We start from the raw sequence: 26,583 nt of genomic DNA, 5'->3' as shown, positions 1-26,583 counted from the left end.
CTGCCTTTCTGAATTTCTTTATGTCCTAATATATGGTCAATTTTTGTATAAGTTTCATGAGCTGCTGAGAAGAAAGTGTACTCCTTTCTGTCCCCATTTAGTTTTCTCCAAAGATCTATCACACTTAACTTTTCTAGTATTCTATTTACCTCTTTAACTTCTTTCTTATTTATATTGTGGTTTGATTTGTCTAGTCCTGAGAGTGCAAGGTTGAGATCTCCCATTATTATAGTTTTGCTATCTATTTCTTCTTGCAGTTCTCTTAACTTTTCCTTTAGGAATTCAGATGCTATGACATAATAACATGATAGTAGTTAGAAGGTTGATTGCCAATATGCCAAATTTTAAAAATGCTTATAGAATTTAAAAAATTTGACATATTGGCAATTCTGAAAGCAGCACTTGGCCGTGATAAACAATAAATGCATAAGACAAACTCAAGCTCATACTGTTGCTATTGACTTTAGTTCCCTTATTAGCTTAAACAATTTACATGTCCAATTTTTTAAGCTGAGTAAGAAGATATTTATAATTATATTTGAATTCATAGCAAGAGGAGAAAATTTTTTTAAAATTTAATTCTTAATTTAATTTAATTCTTTAATTCTTTTAATTCTAAGATAGATTCTTTTAAAAGCATTTTTTCTTTTGGACCTTTGAACCCTCCCAAGACATATTGGTATTTACTAGCTAGATTTCTTTCTTAAGGACCAGGCCTCAAACCAAAATCAATCTGATGATCATTAGCCACCAACAATTCCTAGGCCAAGCCTAATTTGGTCATTGTTTGGGTCCTGATTGACTCAGATTAACTCTGCTTTGACCAGAAACCCTGAGGGTCTTACCCTCCCAGATTTACTTATTTTTTAATCTAGATTTTTTTGGACTTGGTGAAAGAAGAGAGTCATTGCCTCATTTGTTACCTAGGCTTAATCACTGAATGGGTACAACATCACTTAAAGACCTGTTGAAGACATTAGCTTAAAAAGGCTAAGGCTTCTTATTGCATCCTGAGCCATCTCCAGTTGCCTTAATTTATATCTTGGAATGGAACACAGATGACTCTGTAGGGGAAAGTGGGACAAGTGACCTTACATAGTCCTCTCTCATTTAAATCTAATTCACTTGCATGTCATGTCACAACCCTGATGTCATGATCCTCTTCAAGAACAAGAACAAAACAATAATAACAACCTTCCCTCTTTCCAGAAAAACAGAGTAGGAGTGCTTTTATGTGACTGTAATATACTATGGTATTTCCTTCTTATCTTTCTATAATTAAAATAAAATAATATTACTGACAATTTGAAGAATGAGTGGGAGTGAGAAGGTAAATCTTTAAATGTCTTTGATAGGGAAATCTTTGAGTAATGATTTTGGGAAGAGACCTTGATTTCAAGTGGCGACAAGTGGTTCTTCCATTTCTTAGAATTAGAATCTCTTGGAACAGCAATAGTAAGGAAAAAAAAAACTCTCTTTTAATGTGATCTGATGACACTAAGCTAAATGTTTCATATTGGTGTGATAAACATTTGACATCACTAGTCAGCTTGACTGAAAATACATAACAACCAAGTGTTACTAGCCATCCCTGGATAAAATAATTCATAATTTTACAGTTATGATAAAGATATTGAGAGATAAAGTCATTGAGCCAAGTCTTACACAAATTCTTGAGGTATCTTTTATCTCAGGAAAAGTATCATGTTAGCTTTAAATTATATAGATCATTTAATATACATATCTTTGATGTCTTTTGTTGAATATTTTTGCTTTGTGGGCATAGCCAACTAACTTATTTTAAGATCCACATTTTTGCTCAATATTTATTTCTTGGATTTTACATTTTGAGTCCAGTTTAATACAAGAATAAATATTTATGCACCATATGTTTAAAGCAAGTAGAGGGGGTACTGACAGATCAGTTTAATTGGTAAATTTATTTCTTTTCTATAAAATATATCTTTAAAATATTCACTTATATTATTTATCCAATTGCTCCTTTCTTCTTCATTTCTTCATTTTAAATTATGATTATTTTACTCTCCCATTAGTTACAGACACATATCATCCTCTTTAAAATAGATCTTTTCTCATCCATTGAAAATATGGCTAGATGGAGCAATGAATAGAACTTGGGGTGTGAAGTCAGGAAGACCTCAGTTCAAATCTGCATTCCAGCATGTATTAGCTATGTGACTTTGGACAAATCATTTAACCTGTGTCTAATTCAGTTCTTTCAATTGCAAAATGAGAATAATAGTATTGACCTTCTAGGATTTTTGTGAGTATCAAATGAGATAATATTTGTAAAGTGCTAGTGCAGTGCCTGGCATGTAGCAGGCACATAAATTTTTTTTTTCTTTTCTTTAACTTTCATCAATTATTGTCCTATCATCCTCATAGTTGAATATATAATTTCTCTTTCTCCACATGGAATCACAAAGTGATTTAAAATACTCAGTATTTATGCAGGAATCCCACCATAATATATCATAGAAGCCTTTGCTTAAGGACCTCTGGTAGTGAGAAACTCTTCATCACAGTAGTCCATTTCACCTTGGGATAGATCTATATATTTAAAAATGATTGAGATATAATCTGACTCTTATAATATCTATCTATGGGTCTACTTCTAATTATATCCTTCATGATGAAATAAATGACAACCCTTTAGACAGTTGAAGACATTATTAACTCCATCCCCAATTGTTTCTCTCCAGACTACATGTTCTCAGTTTTATCAATAAGTCTTTTTTTTCCCAGTTTCAAGTTTCCTTTACCACCCAATTTTCTTTCCTTTAGATGAACTCAAAATTGTTACTATTATCCTCAAACATGACTGCAGAACTGAATTCACAGTAATCAAATATTTATTGAACTCTTACTATGTCCTCATTACTTACCTTATCTGCCTAGAATCAGATTCTCTTGATGATGATACACTAGGGCAGAAGGCAGTAGAAATAAATGTATTAGATTTGTCCTTAAACATTTTGTTGAAAAAAGAGTTGAGTAAAAAATAATATTGAAAGTCTAGCTAATAGATAGGAGAGCATATCATTAGAAAAACAAGTGATAGATAAATTTGTCATGTCCTACATCAATTTCAAGAACATAGGAAGTAGTAGTAAGATCAAGACAGAGACTTTGAATAGATGGGGAAATGATGGTTAATATCTATGTTACTAATAAGGTTACTTACTTCTTTATTTTGTAGAAATTCAATTAGCATATAATATAAAGACAGTGCCTGAACTATTGAGATAAAGTAAATGGAAAAGATAAGAATTAGAAGGAAAAATTGATAGCAAGGGGTAATAACAAACTATTTTTGCATTTCTTAGACAAGGAAACAGGACTTTACACATTGTTCCCAGATTGATGAGAATAAATACTTTGTATCAACATATAGACCAGACAAAACCAATGCAGCCAAGATTAGAAAGGAAGCAGAACACTGGGGAAATTTTTTACATCCAAGCATCCTGATAAAGGCCTCATTTTAAAAATATATGGAAGAAATACTGCAAGCAGTCAGGGAGAAACAATTCAAATATCATGGAGTCATAGTCAGACTTATCAAAGACTAAGCAGCTACTACATTAAAGGATATGATATTCCAGAAGACAAAGGAACTTAGAATATAACCAAGAATTACCTATCAAGCAAAATTGAGCAGGGAAAAAGATGGACAATTAATGAAACAAAGGACTTTCAAGCACTTCTGATGAAAAGACCAGAGTAAAATACAAAAATTTTATTCCTAAATAGATTAAAGATTAAAAAGATAACTGAGAAAGAAATAACAAAAGGAATTCAATAAAGTTAAATTTTAAAAATTCCTATATGGTTAGGGTGGAGATCATCTGGCCTGTGAGTTGTATAGACCACAACACTATTTGCAAAGGCAACAAAAGGCAATGATGAACTGAAAGCTAGATACAACAACCTTACATTGCTTGAATTGTATAAGTTGGTAATTTTTTATGGCCTGTGAATAATGTAATAAATATCCTATTGACTATTGACAGATAAAAAGTTGCATATCTCTGCTACATGAGAAAAGAACACTTGTAACTTCTAAGAATTTTATCATTATTATGGTGTTAAAAAAGTTTACATCAACAGGGTACTGCCATAAAGTAAATATGATGGGATGATTATCAAATATATATAATATTACAATGGAGGAGGAGGTAATGCTTTAACACTATTCTCACATAATTGACTCAAAGAGGGAATAACATGCACTCAGTTTGTTACAAAATATGTCTTATCCTATAGAAAAGTAGAGGGTAAGGAAATACACAGTAATTATAGTTGTGAATATGAATGGAATGAACTGTCCCTAAAGTGGAAGAAAATAGCATAGTGAACTAAAAATCAGAAATGGACAATATGTTTCTTACAGTTGAGGCAAAGTAACATACACAGGGTTAAGGTTAGTAGCTAGAGCAAACTCTATTATCTTTTAGCTGAATATAAAAAAGCAGGGATTGCTATCATGATCTTAAACATAGCAAAAACAAAAATAAATATAATTTAAAGAGATAAGCAGGGAAATTTCATTTTTCTCAAAGGTACTATAGACAATGAAGTAATATCAGTACTAAATCTATAGGACCAATTGATATAGCAAACAACATTTTTATACCAGCAGAAATAGATAGTAAAAGTATAGCTTTGGGGGAATTTAATTTTTCCATCTCATAATTAGACAAATCTAAAAAAAAAATAGAAAGGAGATGAATAGAATTATAGAAAAGTGAGATGCAATAGACCTCTGGAGGAAAAAAAAATGGGAATAGAAAGGAATACACCTTTTCCCCCCCCAGTGGTACATGTTGCCTACACAAAAATTTTAGGGAATTAAAAACTTCACAATCAAATGCAGAAAAACAGGAATATTTATTACATTCTTTTCAGATCATAATGCAATAAAAGTTATACTCATTAAAGGAAGTAGAAAGAGATGAAAAATTAATTGGAACCAAAGCAATCTAATCATAAAGAATGAGTGGATCAAAGAAAAATCTTAATATTTACATCATTAAAATAGAAAAAGAGAAGAATTATATGAACACAATTATAAAACAGTTTCCACACAAATAAAATCATATCCAATCAGTTGGAAAAATATCAAGCACTCCTGGGTAAACAGAGAGAATATAATAAAAATGACAATACTACCTAAAGTAATCTACTTATTTAGTGCCATACCAATCAACTCCCAAGAAATTATTTTACAGATCTAGAAAAAATAATAACAAAGTTCATCTGGAAGAACAAAAGGTCAAACATTTCAAGGGAATTAATGCAAAAAATGCACTATTTGACAAAAACTGTTGGGAAAATTGGAAACTGGTGTGGTTTAAATGGGTTCATGATTTATACATAAAGAGGGATATTATAAGCAAACTAGAAGAATATAGGTGAATTTACCTCTCAGATCTGTGGAGAAGGAAGGAATTTGTGTCCAAAGAACTGGGAACTCATAATTGAAGACCAAATAGATAATTTTGATTATATTAAGTTAAAAGGTTTTTGTACAAACAAAAACTAATGCAGACAAACATTAGAAAGGAAGAAATAAACTGGGAAAACATTTTTTACATTTAAGGGCTCTGATAAAAGCCTCATTTCTAAACTATATAGAGAACTGACTCAAATTTATAAGCATTCAAGTCATTCTCCAATTGATAAATGGTCAAAGGTTATGAACAGGCAATTTTCAGATGAAGAAATTAAAACCATTTGTAGTTATAAGAAAAGTTTCTTTAAATCATTATTGATCAGAGAAAGGCAAATTAAGACAACTCTGAAGTGCCACACACACCTCTGAGAATAGCTAAGATGACAGGATGTTGAAGGGAATATGGGAAAAGTGGGACACTAATACATTGTTAGTGGGGTTGTGAACTAATTCAAGCATTCTTGAGGTGGAACTATGCCCCAAAGGCTATCAAACTGTGTATACTCTATGATATTCTAAAGATATCATAAAGGAGGGAAAATATTTGTGGCAGCCCTTTTTGTAGTGGCAAAAAATGGGAAATTGAATGGATGCCAATTAGTTGGAGAATGATTGAACAATTTATGGTATATGGATGTTATGTAATATTATTGTTTTATAAAAAATGATCAGGAGGATGATTTCAGAGAGTAGAGAGACTTAAATGAACTGATGCTAAGTGAAATGAGCAGAACCAGATCATTATGCGTGGAAACAGCAAAATTATATAATCATCAGTTCTGATCAATATGGTTCTCATCAACAATGAAGTTATTCAGACCACTTCCAATGGTTTTGTTATGAAGAAAGCCATCTGCACACAGAGAGAGAACAATGAGAACTGAATGTGGACCACAACATAGTATTTTCACTCTTTTTGTTGTTGTTTGCTTACATTTTGTTTTCTTTCTCATTTTTTTCCTTTTTGATTTGATTTTTATTGTGCAGAACTATTTGTGGAAATATGTATATATAATATATTATATATATATGTATATATATATATGTATATATAATATATTATATATATATATGTATATATATATGTGTATATATATATATATGTGTATATATATATATATGTATATATATATATATATATATATATATATATATATATATATATGTGTGTATATATATATATATATATGTATATATATATATATATATATATATATATATATATATATATATATATATATATATATATATATATATATATATATATATATATATATATATATATATATATATATATATATATATATATATACTGGATCACTTGCCAACTTGGGTAGGGGATGAGGAAAAGGGAAAGAAAAAAAATTATAACAGAGTTTTGTAGGGATGAATATCAAAAATTATCCATGTATATATTTTGAAAATAAAAAAGCTTTAATTAAAAAAGTAAAATAAAAATGACAATTCTACCCAAATTAATTTACTGATTCAGTGACATACCAAAGTATCAAAAAAATATTTTATAGAACTAGAAAAAAATAACAAAATTTATCTGACATAACAAACAGACATGAACATCAAGTGAATTGATGAAAAAAAAGTGAAGGAAGGTGACTCAAATATTCTCCAACAGTATTATAACATGGTAATCATCAAAGGTACTGGTTAAGAAATGGAGTGATGGATGAGTGGAATAATAATCCTAAAGTTTGATAAACCCAAAGGTTTAAATTATGGGGCCAAAAAATCTCTATTTGACAAAAATTGCTGAGAAAACTGGAAAACAGTTGGCAAAATTAGGTTTAGACCAATATCTCACATAGTATATCAAGATAAGGTCAAAGTAGGTACATGATTTACACATAAAGGATGATACCATAAGCAAATTAAGGGAATAAAACCAAGAAGATTAGGAAAGAAAGTCAACTAATAGAAAAGGAGATCCAGAGTTTTACAGAAGAAAACAATTTCTTGAATATTGAATTGGAAAAGGGGAAGCCAGGGAAATTATAAGAGACCAAAAAATTAAACAAAATAAAGAAAATAACAGAATGTGAAACATCTTATAAGAAAGACCACAAATTTGGAGAATAGATCAAGAAGAGAAAACATAAGAATAATTGGACTACCTCACAATCAAATGCAGAAGGGCAGAAATAATAAATGCTTATATTCAATAAAGGGCCAGGGAAAGATTGACTAAAAACCAATTGGAAATTAAATAATCTAATGCTGAAGAAGGAGTAGAGTGTGTCAAACAATAGTCATAGAAATGATCCATAATTGCATTTAAAAGAATAACATTAATGAAAGAACATACCAAAATCTATGTGATACATCCAAACCAGTTTTTAGGAGAGAATTTATATCTAAATAGCTACATGAATAAAAGAGAGAATGAATTAAAATGAATTGGCCATGCAATTAAAAAACCTAGAAAAAAGAACAAATTAAAAATCTACAGTTAAGTACCAAATTAGAAATTCTGAAACTCAAGAGAGAGATTAATGAAATAGAAACTAGGAAAACTATTGAACTAATAAATAAAACTAAGAGTTAGCTTTAAAACAACAACAACAAAATAGATAAATCTTTAGTTAATTTGATCAGAAAAAGGAAAGAAAAAAAGCCAAATCACCAGCATCAAAAATGGAAAGGGTGAACTTATTACCAGACAAGGAAATTAAAGCAATAATTAGGATCTATTTTGTTCAACTGTATGGCAACAAGTTTGACAAACTAATTGAAATGGATGAAAATTTACAAAAATATAAATTCCCTGCATTAATAGAAGAGGAAATATTCCCATTTTAGAAAAAGAAACTGAACAAGTCATTTTTGAACTCCCTAAGAAAAAATCTCCAGGGCCAGATGGATTCACAAGTGTTTCTACCAAACATTTAAAGGCCAATATTATGGAAACTATTTGGAAAAATAGATAAAGAAGGAGTCTTGCCAAATTCCTTCTGTGACACAAATATGGTACTGATACCTAAACCAGGAAGAGCCAAAACAGAGAAAGCAATTTACAGATCAATTCCCCTAATAAATGTTGATGAAAAATTTTTAATAAAATATTAGCAAAGAAATTATAGTAACATATTAGCAAGCTAATACACTATGGCATATTCCAGAAATGCAGGGCTGGTTCAGTACAAGAAAAACAATTACCATAGTCGACCATATCATTGACAAAAAACAGAAATCATATGATAATTTCAATAGATGCAGAATTTTTTTTGATAAAATACAGTATCCATTCCTATTAAAAACATTCAAAACATAGGGATAAAAGGAGCTTTCCTTAAAATAATAAGCAAAATCTATCTAAAACCTATAGTAAGAAATCTATAGCTGAGAGAAGATAGACAAATTCCCAATAAGATCAGGGGTGAAACAAGGATGCACATTATCACCACTGTTATTCAACATTTTATTAGAAATGTTGATTTTAGCAAATGAAAAGAAAATTTTTTTTTTCCTGAGGCAAATGGGGTTTAAGTGACTTGCCAGGCTCACACAGATAGAAAGAATTAAGTGTCTGAATCCAGATTTGAACTCAAGTCCTTCTGACTTCAGGGCTGGTATTCTATCCACTGCACCACCTAGCTGCCCCTAAGAAAAAGAAATTAAAGGAATAAGAATAGGCAATGAGGAAATAAAACTATCACTTTTTGAAGATTATACAATGATAGACTCAGAGAATTCTAAAAAAAGCATCCAAAAACCTATTGGAAACAACTCACAGCTTTAGCAAAGTTGCAGGATATAAAATAAACCCACACAAATCATCAACATTTCTATATATTACTGACAAAGACTATCAACAAAAGATAGAAAAAGAAATTCCACTGTAGACAAAATAAAATATTTAGTGGTCCATCTGCCAAGACAAACCCAAGAACTTTACAAGCACAATTACAAAACACTTGTCATATAAATAAAGTCAGATGTAAACGATTGGAAAATATCAATTGTTCATGGGTAGACTGAAGTAATATAATAAAATGACAATTCTGCCTAGACTGGTCTACTTTTTCAGTACCATACCAATCAAACTGCCAAAGCACTATTTTTATAACTAGAAAAAATAATTTAAAAATCATCTGGAAGAATAAAAAGGTCAAGAATATCAAGGGAATTAATGGGGAAAAAAATACAAAGAATTTTGGCTTAGCAGTATCAAACCTAAAACTGAAACAGCAGTCATCAAAACCATTTGGTACTGGGTAAGAAATAGAGAGATGAATGAGTGGAATAGATTAGAGCCACATGACACAATAATCAAGGCCTGTAGCAATCTAGTATTTGATAAACCCCCAAACTTCAGTTTCTAGAATAAGCTTTGACAAAAATTTTTAGGGAAACTTGGAAATAATATGTCAGAAACCTAAATTTCATACCTCATACCAAAATAAGGTCAAAATGGAAACATGATGTGTGCATAAAAGATGATACCATAAAAGAATTAGCAGAACAAGGGATAATTTACCTATTAGATCTTTGGTGAAGGGGGGTATATATGACCAAAAAAGAACTAGATAATAATATAAAAGGTAAAATGGACAACTTTAATTACATTAAATTTAAAAAAGTTTCTGCTCAAACAAAACTAACAGAAACAAGATTTAAAGGAAATATAAAGCAGGGGAAAATCTTTATAATCAGTATTTTTGATATTTCTAAAATATATAAAGTACTGTGTTAATTTAGTAAGATACAAGTCATTTCCCAAATGATAAATGGTCAAAGGATATGAATAGGCAATTTTCAGATGACAAAATTCAAGTCATCTATAATTTTATGAAAAAATGCTCTAAATCACTATTGATTAGATGAATGCAAATTAAAACAACTCTGAGGTACTTTTCAGATTGCCTAAGATAACAGGGAAAGATGATGATAAATGTTAGAGAGGATGTGGGAAAATTAGAACACAACTGCATCATTGGTAGAGTTGTGAAATGATCCAACTATTATGGAAAGCAATCTGGAAGTATGCCCAAAGGGCTATCAAACTGTGTTTACCCTTTGATCCAGCATTGTCATTAGTGTGTCTGTATCCCAAAGAAATTATAGAGGAGAAAGGACCCACATATGTTAAAATGTTTGTTGCAGCTCTTTTTGTGATAGCTGAGAATTGGAAAAATGAGTAGATGCCCATCAATTGGAGAATGGCTAAACAAGTTTTGATATATGGAAGTAATGGAATGTTATTATTCTATAAAAATGAACAAGCTGATTATAGAAAGGCCTGGAAAGATTTTCATGAACTGATGCTGAATGAAGCAAGCAGAATCAACAATACATTGTACACAAAGAACAGCAAGAATGTGTGATGAACAACTATGAAAGACTTGGTTCTTCTCAGTGGGTTCAGTGATCTAAAGCAATCCCAATAGACTTTGTTAGAAAAATGTCATCTGCATCGCAAAAAAGAACCAAGGAAACTGAAACTGAATAAATCAACACATGCTATGTTCACTTCTTTTTCTTCTTCTTTTTTTAATCTTTCCCTTGTTTTTTCCTTTTTGCTCTGATTTTTCTCTCCCCCATGATTAATCCATAAAGCAATATGTATTAAAAAAATAATTAATTAAAAAGATTATTTGGATTACCTGAAATTTGTAACCCAAAGAAGAACCTTGACATAGTAATGCAAGAAATAATGAAAGAAAATTGTCTTGTAGTAATAGGTCAAGAGGGGAAAGTAGAAGTGAAAAAAGTCTACCAGTCAATAAAGAAACTCTACAAGGAAAGCATATGGGAACTTTATTCCTAAATTCCCAAACCCCCAGATCAAAGAGCAAATTTTACAAGAAACAACAAAGGAACAAAAACCAATTCAAATATGCTGGAACTGTAATTAAAATTGTATAAGATTTATCAGTACCTAGCACAAAACTAGAAGTTCTAGAATTGTTAAGGGACAGGTGTTAGGATTCTTACAAAGTGCTAAGTCACTGGAATGGATACAATTATCTAATTCAGTATGGTATTTAACAATTCTCTACTTCAGTAATGTATTTAGTAGAATTCCATGAGATTCACACCTTTAAGAGAGCATATAAAATGACAAGCTCACTTTCTGGGTGAGATTCACAACTAGGATTGACTTTTGGGAGCTCCCACAAGCCCACTGTAACCCACAATCCCACTCTTGGAAGTGGAGTCTGATTCATTCCATTTTCAACCTTTGTGCTGGCTGGAGGCTTTGGATTCAGAGGGAGCTAGAGGCTGAAGCTGGAAGAGACAAAGGACTATCATTAAGAGCTCTCATGAACCAAGGAGAGAGGAAGGCCTCCAGAAAACTAGCCCAGCGCCAAGTGAAGAAGATAAGATTTTGGAAGAGACAATATTTGAATGACACAATAAAGGATCTGGACTTTACTCCTGGCTGCATTTTGGGATTATTGAACTGAACTGAAAGGAAGGCTGCCTCCAGAAGCTCCCCAAGAGACCTGCCCCCCAAGAGAATGATTACAATCTAGAGTTCTCAAACTACAGCCTGCAGGCCAAATGTGGCCTACTGAGGACATTTATGGGTTAAGACAAATGGGCTGAGGGGCGGAGACAGAGTGTAAGGTTTTGTTTTTACTATAGTCCAGCCCTCCAATAGTCTGAGGGACAGTTAACTGGCCCCCTATTTAAAAAGTTTGAGGACCACTGATCTAGAGAAACAGAATACTACAGACAGGTAAATTCTCTGAGAGCCTCCACAGCTGTGGATCATAGCATCTGAAGAAGTTGCAAGGCAGCCATTGCAGACAAAGGTATTGTACACTGGGAATAAGATAAATTGGAGGCAGAGGGAAGAAGAGAGAGGTCAGACAATGCAATGGCCTCTCAGTCAGAAAGGTCAGAAAACAACTGCCTCTTTGTCTCCTTGTATCATCCTCTCACAAGAGGAGATCCTTTCTGCAGGTCTGGGTTGGCTCTCCAGTAGCCACTGTCAGGTAGCTTCTGTGTATTCCAACATAGAATATTATGTATCAGCAATCAAAAGAACTAGGCCAAAACTATCATATTCAGCAAAATTAAGTATAATATTAAATGAAAAAAGTTAATATTCAATGAACTCTCAGATGTTCAGGATTTTGTCTCAAATCTAAACTCATTAGAAAATTTAGCATATAAGAGCCAACATCAAAAGTTAATTTCAAGAGAGTTAATAAGGACAAACTGCTTATGTTTTATATGTGGAAATGTAAATAAACCATATGTCTAATATTGACATCAATTATTGGGTAGTCTAAAAGAAAGATTAGAGCTGAGCTGAGCATGATCTGACTCTAAAACAAAACTGACTAGGAAAAAGCAAAAATACTAATTATGTTATATGAATGAGGTGCAAAAGAAGAACCAACACAGAAGCATTAGATGGGGAAGGACTCATAATTCTGAAAATCTGTTCACATTGGAAATAGGTTAAATAGGGAACAATATATACATATGTATATGCATATATATACTATATGCACATTGTGTATACACACACACATACACACATGTATGTATTGTGTTTGTGTGTATATAACAATTTCCAAAATCTCTGAAGAAATAAGAGGGTGGGGAATAGGATAAGGTGGAGTATAGAAGGGTGTATAGATGTAATGTGGTAGGGTATGGTCTATAGATTAATGGGAATGGGATAAAGAGGGAGGGAAAAAGTGGGAGGAGAAGATAAGGGGTCTTGGATCTGGAGAGATTAAGTAATAGCAAGACAATTTAAGGGGTAGAACTAAAATAGATAAGTTAGCAAGGATAGGCAATAAGATATATATTTAAACATTTAGAATTCATTAGGAAAAATTGAGATAATAATCATTGATCTCAGACAAAGTCAAACTTAAAGATTTGGTCAAAAGAGAAATCTACATTATATGTTGACCATATTAATATTATTTTAGATTCATGTCTATGTATGTGCATATGCATATGTGTATGTATACATGTTTATGCAAATTTGTATATATATATATGTATATATAAATATGTATATATATGTATATTATATATAAATATACACATACTTTTTTATGTCAATGTATACATAAATATATCCATGCATATTGTAGCTTGGGTGAGATGTGTGTATAGGGGAATGAAAGTGGAAAAAAAAAGAATAAAGTAAAAAGTAAATAGTAAAGCACAAAACAATACCTAAGAAAGCAAAAAAAGAAAGAAAGAAAGAAAGGAAGAAAGAAAGAAATATGGAAAATCATGAATATAATGTCTTTTATTGGTATAAATGCTTTTTTGAATGGAAATTTATTGTTACATATTTAGAATCCTCCCTGATGTTCTACTGGGTACATAATATTTTTAAAATTTTTCTTTTTAAGTTTAAATAATTTTTTTTTTTTGCAAAAATGAAGCCCTGCCAAGAGGCTAGTCTAGCTATGTCACCTTAGTTAAGTCTGGGCTCATATTCCTTAAAGGTAAAAGCAAGGACATGGAATCGTTTTCACTTCTAAGTACCAATATTCTACAATTTTAAGCACTTTTTTATATATGTAACAATGTGTTTCAAAAACAAATATAAGCTTCCTTCATTTATTTAGAAGTAAAAAGTTTGTCTTGAGGGAGTATAAACTAGCTACTAGACTTTTTTCTTTGGAACACTGGAGCTGGGGTTTGGATTGAATCATAAAAATTTTTAGCAAAAGAATATTATCCAATTCAAAAAAAAGGTGGTTATTAAAAATATCCAAAAAAATTTCCATCTTGTGAATCACTCAGACACTGAAAGGGAATGGAATAGAAACAGACAAATATGTCACTGGTGAAATGCTTGGTAGTTTGTTTTGTTGGTCCTAGACTTGTGATTTCATCAGTATATGTGTGTGGAGGGAATTCAGGGAGGGTGGGGAACTACCTAATGATGTGGCAACTCCCTGTCTGGAGCATTAAGAAGTTTAATGGCCTCAGCATTCGTTTTATAGTTACTCTGTAGCAAATGCTGAACTTGAACCCAGGTCTTCTGGATCTTACTACATTCCTCATGCTATACTGCCTTTTATGAAATGCTTCATTCCTGGAGAGTGTTCCATCAGTTTTCCCTAATCATTCTCTCACATTTCATTGAAGAGATAAAATTATTTTGGGTTATATTTTGGGAAAAAAACAAACAAACAAACAAAAACCATGTTTATTCAACCATTCTTAAAAAACGAACAGGAAAAATTATGGGTGAGTTTTCCCAAATTTGATGTCATTTTGTATTAGATTACTCTTGTAATGCCAGAACATAATGCTCATATGAACCTAAAGTGGTAGGAATTTTCACATCATGCCTATCCTATTCTCCAAAAGGTGAAAAAAACCCACAATTGAGGTGTCTTTGAAAGTGAATGAAATTCCAGTTCTCTCTTGGAAAGAAGATAAAGTGAATTCAAAATGATTTGGGATTTGTTGAACATCCTGAATGATACTTACCAAGTGTTCTGAAGAAAGTCCAAAGTATAATTTGCCAACTGCTTTTTCTGTCATTTAAAACATGTAATTGGTGTCTAATTCAATCCACATGTTTCTCTGTAATTTACATTTAGGACATCAAGATGTTGTTTAATAATTTCTACATAATGTGACATGAAATTTTCAGGATGTTTTTATTTTATGTTTTGTAAATCTAAAAGTTCTATTTTGCTAAGGGAAAAATTTAAGTCCTAAAAATTTGACATAAAAAATTAAAAGTCTCATAAGACTTTCAATATTAAGGGAAACATCATACTGCAGTCTGAAAAATCCCAAGCCCATATTCTGGGTCAAATCTGAATAAAGATAGTTCATTGATTCAAACTTGGGTCACAGTGAAATGAATCATTAATAAACCATTACCATTTTGTCCTATGTTGATCCCCATTGAAGATCTGGCTGAAAAGGGAAGTCTATATGCCAAGTATGTATATCTTCCTATCTTATCCACTTAAAATAGGACATAATCCCTTTTCAGATCCTCTAGTTAACTAGCTTTTCAAAAGAAAGTCTTTTTTGAGATTCACAAGCCAAAGAAACACTAAGGCTAAGGCTACCATTACTCTAATAATTCATCAAAATTGTTTTTTGATCTTCTCTTATAGTCCCCTGACTATTCTCCAAAATTTTCTCCTCCCTTATGTCTCAAATCACCTCCCTTCCTATGGTAACCATAATGTAAATCAAGAATTTTCTTGCCATCCGATACAGTTATTTATTTCACCTGCCATTTGCTTTCTCTCATAGGACTAATTATAATGAGGTTCAATCTATATTCCAGGAAGACTACTGGTTCTTAGGCCATATTTTATGCTGTCTGCTAGGTTCTCATTTTTTATCAATATCACCTCTTATATTTGTACTGTTAATAAGGGAATGAGTGCCCCTGTGCCTTTCTTTAAAAATGAAGAAAATATTCACATCTTTAATTGTTTAATGTGCTGGAAGAGTTAGTTTATTTCCATTTTTCTTTTGTTGGATTTCTTGTTTTTCCAGGATTGTTAGCAACAACTATGGAATATTGACCCTGGTGGCATTTTTATTCCCCATATCAAGCTCCCTGAGAACTCTTCAGAAATATCTCATTGAATAAATGTAGGTTCCCATTCAAGTCCCATTAATAGGATATCCTATTTGAGGCCAGAAGGAAGGTGGCAATAGGTTTCTGGTTCCAGTACTGAGTACCTAATTATCTGTGACTCAGTTTCATCTGCATTACTTTTCATCCGTTTTAATAAGATGAACCACATTCAATTTCATTCCTATTAGCTGTAGCAAATATTTTAGACTAGACCTAACTCAGAAAGGTCTATCAATTAAGACTTGGGATTAAACTAAGTGAGGCACTCATAGAACATCTAACATTTCCCAGTAAGACGTATACTTAACAAAATATGGAAAGGGTGTTGGGAAAAACATTCAGTAAAGCTATGGTATTGTTCAGGTGAAAGCTATCCCTTCTAGCAGCTAAGTGTTGCAGTGAATAGAGTGGGTCTGCAGTCAAGATGTTGAATTAAAATCTGGCTGCAAACACTTACTAACTTTATGACCTACTACATATCACTTAAGCTCTGTCTCTGTATCAGTTTCTTCAAATGTAAAATGTAGATAGTTATAGCTCCTGCCTTTCAGGATTCTAATGATTATAAGAGAAGTTGAATTGAGACATGGGACCTTAATCTCACTTAATTGAACCACAAATGAAATGATAAAGAGGATAATCATAATATCCTAGTTTGTCTTAATTTATTCCCCCCCCCCCAAGTAGTAAGTGCAAAATATCAACTGTAATATACAGGCTAGCTTTCTGGAGGATCTCTGGACTGGCCTTGGTCTTTGGTGGAGAAGTGATGAAGGCAGGAGAGTTACTAAGAGGATGGTTAGAGATGGAGTGTCTCTATTTCCAGTCCTCTCAGCCCTTAAATACTTCAGTATGATTACATCATTACAGCACACTAAGTATGTGTGAAATAGAGAACCATTACTTCATCAATCACAATGAATATGTGCTAACTATAAGCACCTATACATATCCCTTGCTTCAAGTAGAGCACAGATGGTCATGTTTTCCTTTATTTTTCAGGAAGGGAGGTGAGAACACTAAAGGGAAATGGGGAGCTAAACCAGATATTTCAGCAGATTTCCTCTGGGCTAAGGGTCTTATACTTTACCCAGAGTTCCCCCACCTTCTGCGGCCTTTTACATCTCCTGCTTTCTTTTATTTTACTTGAAACAGATATACATAAATCCATCAGCATGGGCTTTTTTAAACAAGCATGTAGTAATATAACATAGGCTAGCAGTAATGAAACAAACAACATGAATTAACATAAGGAATTATACATGCCCATAAGTCCTAGAAGGAGGGTATATAAATTACAATCACATATATGCCTTCTTCAGGAGCCAAGAGGTAGTCTAAAACCAATCTATTGTCCATGACTTCATGTGTCAGGGAATCCAATGATTCCTGTGGGTTTTGAAGTCCTGCAAAAGTCTTATCATGTCTCAAGGAATCCAATGATTCCTGTAGGTTTTGAAGTCCTACAGCAGTTTCATTAACTATTTTTGATGTTCATGAGTCAATTGCTATACACATTGGGTTAACAACCATGCTCTTTCAGTGGCACTTGTAGTCAGAGATGGAATCATCTAATATTTTTGAGGTCTTTTCCTTTGTTTCAAGGCTCTTCTCTATCTCTCTCCAAAGGACAAAGTGAGCCATATTTGCTTCTCTACAGATGGAGAAAAATTTGGAATTCGAAATCTTACATAAATGAATGTTGAAAATTCTTTACATGTAATTGGAAAAATTAAATACTTTAAAAAAAAGAAAAAAGAAATCCTTGTCCAAAAAAACTAAGTGATTCAAAGAAATATTAAAACAAAGTGTATGATAATAATAATAAAAGAAAATGTAAAGTATCTAATATTAAAAATAATTGACCTTGAAGTAGATAGAAAAGAGATACATTTGACTCCTTGAAAATTATGACAAAATAACAATAACAAAACATGAGACTCTATTTCAAGAAATTATTAAGGATTAAAAGTTGCTCATTTTTAAGGTGGTATACAAACTATCTGGAATGATATAAAAAAGACATTAATTTTCTCATTCAATTAATCTTATCACTTTTTACAGTTTAAAAAACACATTAATATACAATATGTATTTTAGGATGTTCATTTGTTTTATATGAATTGGCAATGAGTTTTCAAGATTTTGACAAATATATTTAATTCTTCACCATGAAAGGCATAAAAACCTCATAATCAAATGCAGACAGGCTAAAATAGCAAATGTTTCCTTTTCAGACCATGATGCAATAAAAGTTATATTCAATAAAGGGTCCTGGAAAATAATAATAAATAGATCAAACAACAAATCACAGAAACAATCCACAAATTCATCCAATAGAATGACAATAATGAGACAACATACCAAACCTATGTGATGCAACCAAAGCAGTTCTTAGGGGAAATTTTATATCTCTAAATAGTTACATGAATAAAATAGGGAAAGAGGAGATCAGTGAATTCGACATGCAACTAAAAAAGCTAAAAGAGAACAAATTAAACCCTTTCTACTACATAGCAAATAAGAAATTCTGAAATTCAAAGGAAAGATTAATAAAATTAAAACAAACATATAGCACCCTTAATCCCAACATGTCATTGATCTGCTTTGAGTATGAAGTATAACAATGACATTCTAGGAAGTGGGAAAGGTAAAGAGACTGAATATATTTCACCATGGTAGTTAGCAAGATAAATGATGTGGATGAATATAATGCATTGTTTGAAATTAGCTACAGAGAGTAGGATAGAAGAGCTTATACTCACTTATTCATCAATCAGAACAATTTAGATCCAGGACGGTTGCTCCAAATCTTAGTGGATTTACTCCCTCAGGAAGGTAGTCATGACCATTGAAAGGCCTATTCAAAGTGGGAATAGAGAGGCAAGACACATAGCAAGATTTTAAGGTTGATGGACATAAAGATGATTCATAGGTCAAGTAGAAGTTGGAATTGAATAATATCTGACTTCTCTCCCTTCCAGAAGAATTTGTGTACTTTTTCCACATTGCCCAGTAGATTTTATAAGCAAAATCACAATATTTTTCAAATTTGTAAAAGTTCAAAATATACATTTGAGTATTGCTAGAAAACTCTGCAAAAGATTCTTTTTATAAAACTGAGACTATTGCTAAGTTATTCTACTCAATATGAAACACCCAAAAATGAGGAGTGAAAAGCACTCAAAGTCTTATGTTTGTTCTATACTTTGAAGCTAATTAATACTCATGGACTGAATTTACTGTGAATTTGAGTTGATAACTATTACTCAGAAAATAGAGCAATGTGATACATACTAGATAATAACAAAGCAGCTCTTAATGCATTATAAATAATACTAATGATACAATGTGCCTACCTAAAAAAAGAATCATCATTTTTCCTTGGTAATATTTTGGGCATATTTTCCATTTAGCCTTAAATTATCTGACAATTAAAAAATAACAATATCAATAAATACAAATATAAAAAGTGAAACAATCTGTATTTGCAGGGAGCTTGTAAATTATATATCACAGTAGAGTAGGAAAAAAGCATCAGACTTTGAGTCAGAAGAATCATGACTTTGAATCCTGATTCTGATATTTATTAACTATTTGGTTTTGGGAAAATCATTTAATCTCCTTGAACCTTTTGCATCATTAAAGGCAACTAGGTAGCACAGGGATATAATGGACAGTGGAGTTCAAGTGGCCATCATATTCCAGCTCTATGACAGACATTTAAGGAAAATAACTTTACAACTTCTCAAAGTCTTTAGCCTTGGAGGACTGATCAATAAGTTACCCTTATGCGACTTTGAAGCTCCTAAAGATATTTGCATTATCAACAAGATATTGGAGACTCTGACTGTTATATTCAGGCCCAATATGAATGAATAAAACATTAGCTTTAATTGCAATCAATTCTAGCAAAATGTTACAAAACTGAAGACCATTACAATATTTTTGTTAATGTATACAAGATTGTGCTGGTTATGCTCAAATCACTTTGCTTCAGTTCATATAAATTTTCCTAAATTTTTTGAAAACACCTCCTTTTTCCTTTCTCAGGACAATATTCCATCACAATCACATTTTATAACTTATTCAATAATTCTTTAATTGATAGACATTCCTCTCAAATTTCTATTCTTTCTACTACAAAAAGTATTGCTTATAAATTTTTTTGAACAAATATGTTGTTTTTTTCCTTTACATCTCTTTGGGATAAAAATGTAGCAATGGTATTGCTGGATCAAATGATATGCCGAATTTTATAACCCTCTGAGTATAGTTTCAAGTTATACAACAGACTGGTTGGACCAGTTCACAAGTCTACCACAATACTTTAGCATCCCAATTTTTCCACTTCTCCACCATTTGTTGTTTTTCTTTTTCTCATTTCACCCAATCTGATAAGTGTGAGGTGACATCTCAGAGATGTTTGAATTTGCATTTCTCTAAATGTGATGTGACTATGCATAGTGAAGATCTTTTTTGTCTTCTGAAAGCTCCTTGTTTATAATGTTCAGTAACTAATCAATTGAATAATGGCTCAAATTTTTGTAAATTTGGTTTGAGAAAGGACATCTTTAGCAAATAAAGTTGTGGCAAAACTTATAACAGCTTTTTATTTTCCTTTTAATTTTGAGTGTAATAGTTTGATTGTGTGAGTTTTTCTTAATTTCATGGAATCAAAATTAACCCTTTAGTTCTTTTGATAGATCTCTGTACTCTTGCCTTCCCCATACTTCCTTCTTCCATGTTCTCCTAATTTGGTTATGAAATTTATGTCTAAATCATGTACCCCTTTTGATCTTATTTTGGTAAAATTTTGTTTCTCTTTCTGTTAATCTGCATGATTTATATTTTATGAATGTTTATCTATTTCACTTAGATTGTGGTACTAGACAAATATAATGGAATATTATTATAGTATAAGAAGTTATAGAAATTTTTTTTTAAATCCTGGGAATACATATATGAACAAGCCATGTGACTGTGGGCAACTTTCTCAGATTCCTCAACTGCATAATGGGAATAATAAGAACACCTACTTCATAGAATAATGTGAAACATCTTATAAGAAAAATAATAGACTTGGAGAATGGATCTAGAAGAGAAAATATAAGAATAATTGGACTGCCTGAAAGTTGTGAACAAAAAAAGTAATTTTGACACAATAATGCAAACAATAATCCAAGAAAATTGTCCTGGAGTGATAGAACATGAGGATAAAGTAAAAATGGAAAAAAAATCCATCAATTACAACCTCAACGAGATCCTTTGTGAAAAAATACATAGGAATATTATTGCCAAATTTTGAAACACCAAGATTAAGGAGAAAATTTTGCAATAAACAAAAAAAAAATAATTTGAATTTACTGGAGCTACAATTAGAATTATATAAAACATCAGCAGCCATAATAAAAGATCACAAGTCCTGGAATCATATCTATAGACAATCAATAGAACTAGGCTTTTGGCCAAAATATCATATTCAGTGAAATTATTTATGATATTGAAAGAGAAAAAAATGTACATTCAATAAACTTGCAGATTTTTAGGGTTTTCTATCAACCAAACACAAACTTAATAGAAAACTTAACACATGAGTCAATATCAAAGATCAATTTCAAGAAACTCAACATGGACAAATTGTTTATGTTCTTTTAATATGGCAAATATATGCCACATGTTTAAGATTGATATCAACAATGTAGAAGCTCAAAAGAAAGATTGAGATAGGAGTTAAGGTAAAAATAGAAGAATGGGCACAGAGGCATTAAAGGGAGGGGGAGGGCTTGTAGTTCTGAAACCTACTCACATTGGGAATGGGTTAAATAGGCAGTACTACATATATAGTATGAAGGATATAGCACCCTTTAAAATCTGTGAAGAAATAAGGAGGAGAATGGGTGGACAGAGAAGCAAAGGGTGAGGGAAGAAGACAAGGCAGGGATTCATGGGTGGGGGAAAAGTTAACTAATAGCAAGGCAAGTTAAGGAGCAGAATTAAAGCAAAGAGTCAGCAGGTATAGGAAAGATATGTGGGTGTGAGTGTGTATATATGTGGATGTATATATCTACATATGTAAACACAAATATATCCTATTTAAACTATAGCCTGTTTGACGATGAAGGGGGATGAAAGGGGAAAATAAGAATAAAGTAAAAAAAGGTGTGTAGCAGAGAACAAAAGAACAATTTACAATTACTGATATATATATGCATATATATACATATGTATATATATATACATATATTGGATATATATTAAAATGTATACTTTCTTGAAGTGGTAATTTGTTATGTATTTTGAATCCTACCTGATGTTCTGCTGGACACATGTTAATATTTTCTTTTCTTTTATTTTGTTTTGCATTCCTTTTCTATTACTCTTTTTTATTATTCTGTGTTTTTAAATAAAATAAATTTAAAAATTTTGAAACCAATACTTCCTAGTTAAGATATAAATAAGCTGTATAAATGAAAAATAGAGTTCACTAATTAGATTTTTTTAAAGCAAATGAAAAAATATATTCTGCACTATATGAAAAAAAATCATGATTAATATCCTTGCCTTTTTTTTTTAACCTCAGCTGAAATATGATATATTCTGCTCTAGCCCTTTATTTTAACTCTCTGTGTGTACCTCTGCTTCAAGCATGTTGTGTGTAAGTAACATATTATTAAATTCTGATTTTCAATTTATTCTGCTTTCTGCTTCTCTCTATAGTTATGATTATTAATTGTGTGTTTCACTCCATCCCATTTTCTTCTGCTACTTTCTCTTTTTTTGGTCCCACCTTTAAAATATATTTGAAAGAACGTACTTTTTTGTTTAATAGAAAGTTCTATACATAATTGTAATGGGTATATATTTTTCTTCTCCCTTTTTTTTAAAACCAACTTAGATAAGGAATGAGAGTCAAGAATTGGCTTTTGCTATCCTATTATTATTCCCCTCCATTTTCAAGCTTTTCCTATTGTGACTCTTATATGAGATAATTTCTCTCACTCTTCCTTTTCTCTCTTCTCTCAGGACATTTTTCTTTCTCACTCATATATTTTATGATCTCAATATTATCAGTTTCACTATAACACCCTCCACATATTTATTATTCCTCTAAGTGAGCTACTAATAACATTCTTAGAAGTTACTTGCATCATCTTTGTATAAAGGCAAATAGTTTAACCTTGTTGATTTCCCCTTATAGTTTTCTCTTTCATGTTTATCTTTTTATGCTTCTATTAAGTCATATATTTGAAAGCTAAATTTTGTATTCAGTTCTAGTCTTTTCATCAGGTATGTTTGAAAGTCCTCTATTTTGTTAAATATCCATTTTTTCCTTGAAGTATTCATATTCAGTTTTGCTAAGTAGGTTTTGTTGTTGTTGTTGTTGTTGTTGTTGTTGTCGTTGTTATAATCCTACTTCTTTTGACCTCTGGAATATTTTATTTTTAGTCCAATGCTCCTTTAATATGGAAGCTCCTCCATGCTGTTATTAGTGTCCCTGCTCCTTTGAGCACAAAAGTGATACTGCTTTTCAGAGCTAGTGTTTCCTTGAAATACTCTTTCTCAAGATTCCTGCTACCTCTTGCCTGAAAAAAAAATGCTCTTATCTGACTCTGAATTGTTTGTAGCTATACCTAGGATATAGACATAGGAAATGGAGTTCCTGAACAGCTCCTGGTCCTGTGTCCAATGCTAGTTCAGAGGTCTATAATCTCTTTCTGATTAGTTCACATGTCCTTTTACCATCTTTGGCCCAAGAGCTTTAAAAATTGCTGCTGCTTCTTTCACCATCACCTAGTCTAATTACAGGTGTTTTGAACAAATAAACTCTGAACCAGTCTCTACTCATATTTCACTGATATCTTCTTCCAATATCAAAAATCATCTTGGGCTAAAGGAATTTCTCATGCTGACCATTTATTAACTCTGACACTTCAGAATTAAATTTAAAATATTATTTAAAGCTGTTTGTAGGAGAATGTTGAGAGAGATTAGCTGAAAATTTTTCTCTCCTATCATCTGGGCTCCTAGGAAGTTCTCAAAATTCTTTGCCTCTCCTTTTCCATTGCTTGGCTAAACCTGATGATTATTTCATAAAATTTAGAATATATTTAATTAAAATTTGAGCTTAAGGTCACAAATTTGGTTTAGTTTATGCTATTTCAAGCTACTGCTATGTGAAAAAATGTAGTTTTTCTTTCTATATAGTTCCTTTCTTGATTCTATTATTTTAAAAATTTTAATAACTTTAAGTGATTTAGGATGACAAATACCCTTACTGCCAAGACTTTAGGACATAACTTGATACAATAATACCCAAATGGATCTGTGATCTCAATAACTTGATGTTTCCTTGATGATCTAGATTGCAACGCAGTAAGTAAAACCAAACACATTAAATACTAAACAACAATAAATAACTTTAATTTTAAAATGCTCCATTTTGGGGAGGGAAAGGCTGTGTTCCCTGGAAAGTAAAAGATTGCTTTCTTTAAATGAAATAAATTTTATACTTCATTAAATATCTTAATATTTTCATCACATTAATGTGTTAGTGTTTTACATAATAAAATCTTAGATCATCTAGATTCATGAGTATAAAAATATAGTATGAATAAGTGTATGATGGAAAGGAAAAGCAACATATATTGAAGTTTTGCTTCCAGAACTCTGGTCAACATTTTTTCCATTTGTTTGCTGACATTTTTCTTCCCTTTAATTGAATTGGTCTTAATTTTTTTTTCCTTCTCTTTGCATTGGTTTTGTTTCTGAGTGTTAAATCCTAAATCCTGAAATTGGAAGGAACTCTGAGAGATACTTGATTTTACCATTGATCTAACTTCTACTTTTTTTTTTTTTTTGTTGTTTGTTTGTAGGTTTGTTTGTTTTTTTTTTTTTTTTTTTTTTTTTGGTGTGTACATAGAAGCCAATGACTAAAATTTTCCACGCAAGGTTTGGATAACAATCATAATAAAATGACACTGTATGAGAATTCTCTACAATATACATTTTGGTTACTTGTAATCAATATAAGATAATTAAAATGGTTTTACTGCTAGTATTTGCATAATAATCTCCATTAGCATTTACTTAGTCATGAAAACTGTGATCAAAGCCTAAAGAAAACCAGATAGTAAGTCAGTCCAAAGAAAACACGGCTTTGGGCTTTGATTCCGTGGTTATTTCTACATTTGGCATGGCCAAATACTTTCTTGACTTATCCAGCTGCAATCATTAGTTTAACCAATCAATCAACTAATATTCTTCTAATTGAGAGCTTAAATTGGAAGAGCCTTGGGAATATGTAGTCTTTCACTGTCTTTCTATTGATGAAAGCAAAAGTTAATGGCTTTCTCTGGAAGTTAGAGATTCAGACTTTCTGATACTATATTCAGTGTTGTTTTCTAATCACACTTTTTCTTCATGACACTATCATCCATTTGGTTCATGGCCAACAACAACAACAACAACAATAGCAACAGCAACAACAAAACTTCCAAGTAAAAGAGGGAATTTTCTCCCCTTCTGACCATGATTACAGAATTTATATTTCAAAACTATGCCCTTGCCATTAACTTATGCTTCAATTTCCCTTAGTATCAGGTATTTTATCCTAGAATATCCAACCACCACTGCAGGCTTCTTAACCTGCAGTCTCTATTTCTAAGTTCCACACTCAAATCCTATTGATGAATTTCTCCTAGAACTTTCAAGAACTTATGACTTGTCCAATAGTAGCATAGCTTTTGAAAATCTTGCATCACTAGAAAATGAGGAAATCAAACTATCACTCTTTGCAGATGACATGATGGTGTACTTAGAGAACCCCAAAGACTCTGATAAAAAGCTATTAGAAATAATTCAGAATTTTAGCAAAGTTGCAGGATACAAAATAAATCCACATAAATCCTCAGCATCTTTATACATTTCCAACACAATTCAACAACAAGAGATACAAAGAGAAATTCCATTCAAAATAACAGTTGATAGTATAAAATATTTGGGAATATATCTACCAAAGGAAAGTCAGGAATGATATGAGCAAAATTACAAAACACTTGCCACAAAAATAAAGTCAGATTTAAATAATTGGAAAGACATTCAGTGTTCTTGGATAGGCCTAGAGAATATAATTAAGATGACAATACTCCCTATACTAATCTATTTATTTAGTGCTATACCAATCAGACTCCCAAGAAGCTATTTTAATGACCTAGAAAAAATAACAACAGAATTCATATGGAACAACAAAAGGTCGAGAATTTCAAGGGAAGTAATGAAAAAAAATTAAATGAAGGTGGTCTAGCTGTACCTGATCTAGAACTATATTATAAAACAACAGTCACCAAAACCATTTGGTATTGGCTAAGAAATAGACTAGTTGATCAGTGGAATAGGTTAGGTTCACAGGGCAAGATAGTGAATAAAAATAGCAATCTAGTGTTTGACAAATCCCAAAGATCCCAACTTTTGGGATAAGAATTCATTATTTGACAAAAACTGCTGGGAAAACTGGAAATTAGTATGGCAGAAACTAGGCATGGACCCA

This window comes from Sminthopsis crassicaudata, chromosome 3 (genome assembly GCF_048593235.1).
Source record: "Sminthopsis crassicaudata isolate SCR6 chromosome 3, ASM4859323v1, whole genome shotgun sequence".
Taxonomy (NCBI): Eukaryota; Metazoa; Chordata; class Mammalia; order Dasyuromorphia; family Dasyuridae; genus Sminthopsis; species Sminthopsis crassicaudata.
This window is presented reverse-complemented; position numbering follows the sequence as displayed.